This window comes from Triticum aestivum, chromosome 1D (assembly GCF_018294505.1).
Source record: "Triticum aestivum cultivar Chinese Spring chromosome 1D, IWGSC CS RefSeq v2.1, whole genome shotgun sequence".
In the NCBI taxonomy this organism is placed as follows: Eukaryota; Viridiplantae; Streptophyta; class Magnoliopsida; order Poales; family Poaceae; genus Triticum; species Triticum aestivum.
Genome location: NC_057796.1, coordinates 372,534,469 through 372,543,926, shown reverse-complemented (window position 1 = coordinate 372,543,926; position 9,458 = coordinate 372,534,469).

Below are 9,458 nucleotides of genomic sequence, written 5' to 3'. Positions count from 1 at the left end.
TACACGCCCAACGACTTTGACAACAGAGGCAACCCAAAGGTGGTCGTAGGGACCTCGCGGATGGCTAGCTTGGATGATGAGGCGGAGGAGGAAGTGCAGGAAGAGGAGCCTCGTCCACCCAGGAAGAAGAAGATTACCTGCAGGCGTGGCACCAGGAACACGCGCGGAAGGCATTAGTGCTTGTGTTTGTTAGTGCTCTTGTAGCCGTTTCATTAGGTCGATGAACTTGTGAGGTTATGTTATATGTTGGTGAATTCTTACTAGTGTGGTATTTGTGTTTGCGAACTAGTAGTAATGTTGAATTGTCCTAAATGATGTGATGTTCAAGTTATTAGTTGTCTTTGTTCAGTATGTGCAGTCTACAATAATTTTATTTATGTTGTAGCAAGTTATGTCAGTGCTGCATGAGACCAAAATGGTATCTGTTTCTGCAGTTTGGTAGTTAACAGCACTGCAGCGCCCAACAGACAGGCGCTGCACAGTACTGTGTGATGCCCAACGCCTAGGCGCTGCACAGTATGTGTGACGCCCAACGCCTAGGCGCTGCACAGTACAGTGCAGCGCCCGTCTCATAGGCGCTGCTGACCTGGCCATGGCTATCCAGAGGGCCACAGAAGGCTTTCAGCACTGACCATCCACGAAAATTACCAAGTCATAGTGCAGCGCCCAAGAGCCAGGCGCTGCACTGTACTGTGTGGCGCCTATCCCTTGGGCGCTGCATGGTATAGTGGAGCGCCTGTGTTCTGGGCGCTGCACGGCTGTTTACTGAAAAAACAGAGTTTACAGCACATTCATTTCACCGGAACAACATAATACTTACAATGACTGCAGCATCACATCAATTTGAACAAACACAAATCTTATGCCGATGAGTTCATAACTTAAGACAATTCAAACATTACTACGACATGGCTCACGACACAAATATTTACACAAAATACATATGCCATAACATATATATGAATTAATAACCATAACCCCCACTTAACAATAACCACAATCCTAATCATAGGATAACCCCAACACCAACATCAAACACACATAACCCTAACCCTAGCATACTATGAAAGCCTAACCATACCAAATTAGCAAAGAAACATAACATCATTCAACACAAATTTGCAAATCCAAGCCAAAGCTAGGGTTTCCCCAAAGTAGCAAGATTTGAGCAAATGTGACAATTCCTATGGATGAAAACGAGGTGATCGGAGGAGATTACCTTAAGGGAGGGGTTGGCTTTGAAATCCACGGTCACATACTCCGGATTTGCAAGATTTGAGAAGGATTTGAGAGGGGGGGAGAGGGAAAGAGAGGAGGGGCGCAAGTCTAAGGGTTTGGGTGGGGTGGGGGTGGGAGGGGAGAGAGGGTGGGGCCAGCCTAAGTGAAACACAGACTGTGCAGCGCCTAAGCCTTAAGCGCTGCAGTGCTGTCTGTGGGGTCGCAACTGGACCAGGGCTGCCACGCTGGTAGGAGGTGCGACGCCTAAGGCAGAGGCGTTGCATAGTAGTGTGCGGCGCCTAGCTGTCAGGCGCCACACGAAAGGGTCAGCCGAGTGAAATTTTTTCGAAAGCAGATCAGTTTATGATTTGATTTCGTCCTCAGATCAAATATGTGATTTCAGCCTAATTGGTCCGTGCCGTACGGCTGGGACGAGCCACCCAAGCTACCGGCCCCGCCGCTCACCTAGGACATGCCGAGCGCATCCATCCGTCGAGCACGACCCGTCACTGGGGCCCACCCACGAGACGCACAAACCGAAGCACACAGAGCACCGAATCGGATGCCAAGTACGCGTACGTCCCCACGACCAACCTGGCCGTCGTCGTCGACGACGGCCCGGCCCGTGCATGCGCTCGTTCGCCACGCCAGAGCGCCGGCTGGTAAGCTGGACCGATCCACGCAGGTAACTGTACCGGTCTCTGCGTACGCACGCAGGGCCTGCACGCACACCGGCCAATCAAATAGCCGTACGCGCCCTCCTGGCCGAGGGCGAGGGCGGTTGGCCCCTCGCGTCCTCCCGCACGGCCGTGATTGGTGAGACGTGCATGACACGCTGGGAGCCGCCAGTACGGCCGGCACGTCTCGTCGGGGTCGTCGTCCCGCCTGGGAAACGGCCTCCGTCACATCCAAACCATCCACCGACAGCGATGTTACCGACGTACGTACGGTTTGTCACGTGCGTTGCGGCACGTGCATCTAGAGACGACCCTATCCATCCATCCCGGCGCGCCATCCATGACCACGCCGCTGGATACGTACGTCGAGGCGATCGATCGATCGGCACACGCCTCACATGGGCACGGCAGCGGCAGTGCCAGATAGCTAGCGCTGCGCCTGGGTGGCTCTGGGCCACGGAGCCGCGCGCGCGGTTCGGGAAAGCCAACCACCGCCGGTCCGTTCGACCGGGCCGCGCGCTCCACCGTTTCGACGATCGGCTCAATGGAGAAAGGGGGCATGGGGCGTCCAGAAGGACGCCCGCGGCCGTCTCCCCGGTCGGCTCAGTCCGTTTTGCCTAGATTTTTTGTGCGTTCGGTGCACCGCACACGGCGCCGTGCCCGTCGAGGCCGACTCCGCTGGCACAGGTGTCGAAACAGATTGGTTGCGGCCGCACGACGGCCGTTCCTCTGGGTGACGTTGACGATAACTAACACGGTGGTGCGCGCGCGGCGCGGCACGGTCGAGCCGAGCTACGAGTCGAGAGCTGTGGTGCTTGCTACGTTTATTTTTTCCTTTTGTTTAATATCAGTACAGACGCAAGCGCTCATACATACGCGCATACAATCATCATTATAAACGCACACACGCACATCCTATCTTTATGAGCATCTCTGAGAGACTGAGCCGGCATGTCATCTTGAAATTTTACGAAATAACTGTATGCGCCTCGTCGTCGACGGGAACATCTCCTGCCAGTGAAAACGCATCGCTGGAAATTCTCAAATAAATTCAGAAAAAATGCGAGCACCAGGATTTAAACTCTGTGTACTGGAGATAGCATAGTCCGTCTAACCATCCAACCACATTCGCTTTTTTTTTTCTTTTCTGAACGTACGATGAGCGTGATCTGGAGGAGAGGAACCAACTTGCCTTGTGTTTGACATGCACGGAAACTGGCCACCGCTGGCAGGCACCGGGAGGTCAACGTCAGGTGCCGTTATTTGATCGAGACAGAACGGATCCAAGCGTCTTTCACGATAGGAGAACGTCTCCTCTAGCTCTCCCTACTCCAGCACAGGCAACACTGACGATCAAGTGATCACCGGCCAGGCACTGTGTTCCTGATGGCTGATGTGATCCGGCCGTTTTCGACGTGGTGGGTCCCCCATGGTCCTGAGGTCTGGGCCAACTGTTGGCCCGTTCGAGGTTCTGATTCAGCTGCGTGCCTACTGGGCTCAACCGATGGGGATGGGCCCATAGAGGCATGCGGCCTTTGTGGGTGGCTATGGAGAAAACGGCTCGCTATCCAATTTACGTCGATATAATTTCTCAAAAAAAGAAACATCGATATATACAGCACTAGCCAAACAGCTCAAAGTATTCTACCCCAAAATACTGTAATATGTCAAAACTGTGGTAACTTATACCTACATGCTACTCTCTCCGTTCCTAAATATAAGTCTTTTTAAATATTTCAATAGAAACTACATACGGATATATAGACATATTTTAAAATGTATATTCATTCATTTTGCTCCGTATGTAGTCTGCATTAGAATCTATAAAAAGGCTTAAGAAAGGGAGTAAAACACGGTGTTTTCTACTACCTCCGTCCCATAATATAAGAGCGTTTTTGACACTAAACGCTCTTATATTATGGGACGGAGGGAGTAATACTTTACTATCAACACATGCTGCATCTGTTTTACTGCTCGATGTGTTGTTTCTCTCCAAGAAAAGAAATGCTCTCTTGTGTTGTTCTCCTCTTTCTCCTTATTTGATGTTGTGAGCTTGGAAAGAACTCGAGAACCACAAATGTTTCCGCGTGCAACTAGCACTCCGAAATCTATGAGTACATCCTTCAAGTATATACCAACTAGTATAAAAGGAATGTCTTCAACGTCGACCCTCAAACAACTCGTAACCGTCTGGACCTCACGGTTTGAACATGTTTTGCCATTCAACACGGACTTGTATCGGTTTGTAGGACGGTCCAGACGTGCTTCTTCCCGCAAACAAACTTGGGGGCTTTGCGGGTGTTCATACCGTTGCCACACCCGCTTCTGACTGCCCTGGGCAATAAAAAAAATCCTCTCCCGCGCTCGCGACCCTTCCTGCCCGAAGCGTTCAATGTCGTTCTAGAGCACCAATGCCGCATTCATGCCTGCTCAGAGCGATGCGACCTCTCACTGGCTATCCGGTATTGAAGCGGCGCACGGGCCAGGAGCGCCCCCGCTGTTTCTCGGTGCACGCGGCCGCTTAGTGTTCAAACGATAGCCCGACGTTCGGCCTCCATCCATTAAACATGCACGGTCGCCGAGGAACCTACTCCAGCGCCACTGGTCTGTCCGTTTGCCGCCCACCATTAACCACCTTGCAGCTTGCCCTGTCATCCGCCGGCTATTTAAACTCCAGCCCTGGCCATAGCCGCATTCATCCTCCTCCTCTCTCTTTCTTCTCTCCGCACCACGCCTGCCATGGCCTCCCCGAGCTCCAAAGCCCTTTGGGACAGTCTTGTGTCCAAGCAGAAGAAGCTGATCGCAGCCATTGCTGCCGGTTGGCAGGCCGGCGATGTGGACATCCCAATGAAGGATGCGGCCGACAACGAGCCGGCGCCACCCTCCTCGCCGGTCCATGCCGGCATCATCATGGGCGAGGCCCGTGCTCACTTCACGGACATGGTGCTGGAGGAGCGGGAGGCCACGTTCTGGCAGGCGCGGGCCGACCAGTCCAACAACCTCCACCTCCTCGACGAGCACCGGCGCACGAAGGAGCTACTTGCCGCTGGCACGACCATCGTGCCAGACGTGGACGTGGCCGAGCAGGATACGTTGATCGACTCCTATCGCACCGCCGACGAAATCCGCCGCGACCGCTGGCGGTACCACCAGCCTCAGGTGGAGCTGAGTCAATTGCAAGAAACCACCACATTTGCGGCTAGGTTTGCAGGAAACCACCAACTCGCTAATCCGTTGCAAAAAACACCGGAAAATCTGTCAACTCGTTGCAAAAAGCACTGATCGGATGATTTGGCCCATTTAATCACTTTTTGACAGGTAGGGCCAATTTGTAAGGAGCTGAGTTGGCAAAATAATTACATACACACCCCTGGATCCAAAAATAGAAAGCAATCAACCCTCCTGCTCTCGATCCCCTTCTCTGGATCCGATTGGGAGGAGGCTACAACCGCCACCCCTTTGCACCCGACCGCGCCGCCCCCACCGGCTCCTGTCACCGCGGCCGGAAGCCCACCGCCAGCCACGCCTTTTCTCCTCCTCCACGCCATGCGTCGTCCACGATGCCGGCCAGGACCTCCGGCAGAGCTCGCGCCCCTGACCTCCGGTGAGGTGCTGTCCCTCTGCCAGCGAGCTTTTTACCGCAACAGTTCCTCCTCATGCGCGATGAACCGGACGCCCTGAGCCGCCGTGCCCTTCTCCTACCCTACAATTGCGTGCGCCGCCAGGATCCGAGTGGCCTCGACTGCCCCGACCTCTGCGGCCAGTCCATGGCGCGGACGTCGTCGCTCCTGGGCAAGGACGAGAAGCAGCACGCCCCGTGAGCTTGTCGTTGACCTGCAGCGAGGGGCGCCATGGGAGGCTGCAGGCAGGGTCACCGGCGCAGGCGACCATGGTGGTTGGCAAACCGGGCTTTGGTCGTGTAGGACGGCGGCCGTCTTGAGGCAAGTGGCGGAGGTGGTCGTCCGATGGGGCTGCAAGGGAGGCAGGGGCGGAGGCGCTGCAGGTCGGGCGGGAGGCGACGAACTGCGGTGAGCAGCAACAAGAAATGGATGAAGAGAGGGTGCGCGGCATGGAGGAGCTCCTTGGTAGTTGTCCATAGGGGGGTGTTGATTGCTTTTTGTTTTGGATTCCAGGGGTGTTTGTGTGAACTGTTTGCCAAGTCAGCTTCTTACTATCCTGTCCTACTTGTCAGAAAGTGATCAAATGGGCTAAATCACCCGATCAGTGCTTTTTGCAACGACTTAACAAATTTTTCGGTGTTTTTTGCGACGGATTAATGAGTTGGTGGTTTCCTGCAAATCTAGCCGCAAATGTGGTGGTTTCTTGCAATTGACTCGGTGGAGCTAGAAGCTACCTTCAACAACTGCTCGTGGATCTGCTCGCGAACTGCTCGTGGCGTCCCGAGTTACGCCAAGGCCGGCACTGTAGCGTGCATTGTGCAATGCATACGTCCTTGGCACGAGATCGATCTCAACAACTCTAGCAGCCGTACGTACATCTTAGCAGCTGGCCGGCCGATCGTTACACGAAACGTTGCCGATCACTGTTGATTGCCCGCGTCCATACGCGACGTGACCTAGACTGTCCAAGCTACATCCAGAGAATGAAGAGCCCCGCGAGGAGCCAGCCGATCTAGCCGACTTAGCTAGCCGATCGAACGGCGTCATCAACGCCGACACGGTGATCGCTTAAAACGGCCAGGGCACGAGCACGACCAGCGCACGAGAACGCTCGCTTAGCCCGCACGCTTCAGCTGATGCTGCCGCCGCGCGCGCGCGCATGGATTAATGGCGTGAACCACCGCGGCGCCGACCGATGGAGGCCGGAGCAATCAATCGGTGCGCCGAGGGATGGAACCGGACCGGCAGCCAAGGACAAGAGGGCCGGCCGCGGGCGGTGGGAGAACCCGGAGTGCGCGCTCTCTCTCCTACGCACGGCGCAGACCCGGAGCTAGCTCCAACACATGCGGCTGGTCCCGGCCCGGGCCGGGGCCGTAGCGTTCGAGACGTGATTGCATGGGACGGCGACGGTGATGTTGATGTGTCCACCGGCGTCTTGTAGAGGGGGATTTTCGATCAGGGGGCCTCTGCCTATTGATGCGACACTTCGTGGGTGGGCACATGTTGCTACACTTGCAGTTGGAGATCCATCTGAATCGTCCGATACACCCGCGTGTGGACGCCAGTCACCACCTAGGTTCCATTCTGTAGAGCGATGGATAAGACACTGGTGATCACACATGCCTTGTCGGGGAAAAGTATCTCTCCGCTGGCTGCCATCAGTATTCTTCCGTATTAGAAGAACAATAACGTAGCGAATTAGCACACCCGTTTTATAAAAAATGCTATTCTTAACAAAACTTTTCGTAGAATCTTTACGTAGGAATAGCACCTCTCCCGTTTTATATGGAGACCTGTGCATTTCACTGTGCATGGGTACATGGAAAGGCGGGGCACACTTTATAATGTGATCACTGTGAGTCTTACGAAAGTATGCCGATTGAAAATTCAACAAAAATCCTCATACACACGCAGTACGCACGCCGCGTCGTGCACACGTACGAGGAAGATTAGTACGTATGATATGATAAGCACACAACAAAACACTCCGTTTTCTCTCCCTCTCACCACGTAAATGCATGCAGCCAACGCATCTCGCTTCACGTCGCGCCAATGAATCCGCACTGTCACGGTCTCGGACAACGACGTGACCTAAGATCCTATGAGCCTATTCCTTCATAGGGAAGCAATCAATCTTAGTACTAGGGGCGGAGACAGCGCCCCAATCAAAACCCTAAGCAGACCATCGACCGATCGACAATCGCGTAATGCCGATGCGATCATTGCGAGCTGGTTGATTAACGCAGCATTGACGATCGATCTCCTCCGCACGATGGCGACGCCGGTGGTACGTCCGTGGCATGGCATGCATGATTCGGCCGAGCTAGCACACCTGCCCGTCCGTAGCCTAGCGGCGGGCCGGCTGGCAGCACTGTAGCGGCCTGCCTGGCGGATGCGTACGAGGAGCCGAGGAGGACCATCGAGTGAGTGAGACTGATCGGTCCGTCGTCGTGTGTATGCATGTGTCGTGGCGCGAGCGGCAAGCGGATCGACGGCCGCCGATCCGTTGCGTGGGCGAAGCAAGCGGGGTCGTCGGCACGGACGTACGGGTTGGTGGGGAGTCGCGCGGCCCGCCCGGCCTGCCGGCCGGCCGGCAGGGGCCACTGGTTGGTGGCGCTCGTGCGTGCTCGATCGGCTCCGTCCTGGGGAGAGAGAGACTGCTCACATGGATGCGCGGATGGCATGGCCTCGGCGCACACGCGTGTAGTAGTACTGGTAGCTGAACCGCGCGTCCTGGCGATGGCGACGCTCGGCGCTCAGACCTCGTGTACCCAAATGGCCGGGCTGAATCATGTGCCCCGTCATGATGAGGTGCGGATTGCTAAGTGGTTGTACATGTAGCATGTTCGTGTTTGTGCGCTGGTCCAGAGCATGGGGCCGCCGCGTGCCGCCGGCGAGCTCCGCACTTCGTCCAGTCCGGTGGTTTTTGGTCTTTTGATTTCTTTTTCCGACGCCAACATTAGCTCCTAGCGCGATGGGCCAGTTTTTTTACGGCTTATTTGGGCTTATTTGGGATTGTGAAAATAAGTCTACCCAGTTCAATCTAGAAGCCGAACCTAAAATATTATTTTAGAAGCCTATTAGTAACTCTTAATTAGTAGGTTCTAAAATAAAATTTTAAGTTCGGCTAGACAGGGGCCAACTTATTTACACAACTAGTTAATTATAGGCAACAAAAGAACTAGCCCTAATCGTGTGCCTGCGAACCTCCCTGACACGATCAGCGCAACACACGTAGCAAGCGCAAAACGTCCCAACCTTGGGCGCGATCTCCGCGAACGCAAGAAGGCCCTGTTGACTGCCATCCAGGCCCTTGACCTGCGTGCGGATGCTGTTGGCCTCTCCCTCGGGAGTGGCTTTCCCGCTACGACTTAGAAGACCAACTCTCCGTCATCTACACCGACGAGGAGGCCTACTGGCGCTTGCGGGGCTCCCAGAAATGGGTCCTGCAAGGGGACGCGAACACTGCTTACTTTCAGGCCATTGCGAACGGCCGCCGTAGGCGCAACACCATCCCACTCCTCTGGGATGGTGGGACTCTCCTTCAGTCCCCTAGTGACATTAGGGCCCACGTCGACGGGTTCTACCGGGCCTTGTTCTCCCCCGCTCCCCGGAGCGGCCTCTCCCTTGCCCTCGATTACTGGACTGGTAACTAGCTTGTCTCCGCCGCGCGAGAACGTGGCCCTCACGGCCCCGTTCTTGGAGGGCGAGGTTTGGGCCGCCATTAGTAGCATGAACCCTTCTTCGGCTCCTGGTCCGGATGGCCTTCCGGTTAAGTTCTTCCGGTCCTTCTGGAATGTGATTAAACCTGAGATCATGGCCATCTTCGATGAGTTCTACGTTGGCTCCATCGACCTTGGACGCCTTAACTATGGGATCATCTCGCTCATCCCCATAGTCTCTGGGGCCTCCGACATCCACCAGTTCCGCCCAATCACGGTTA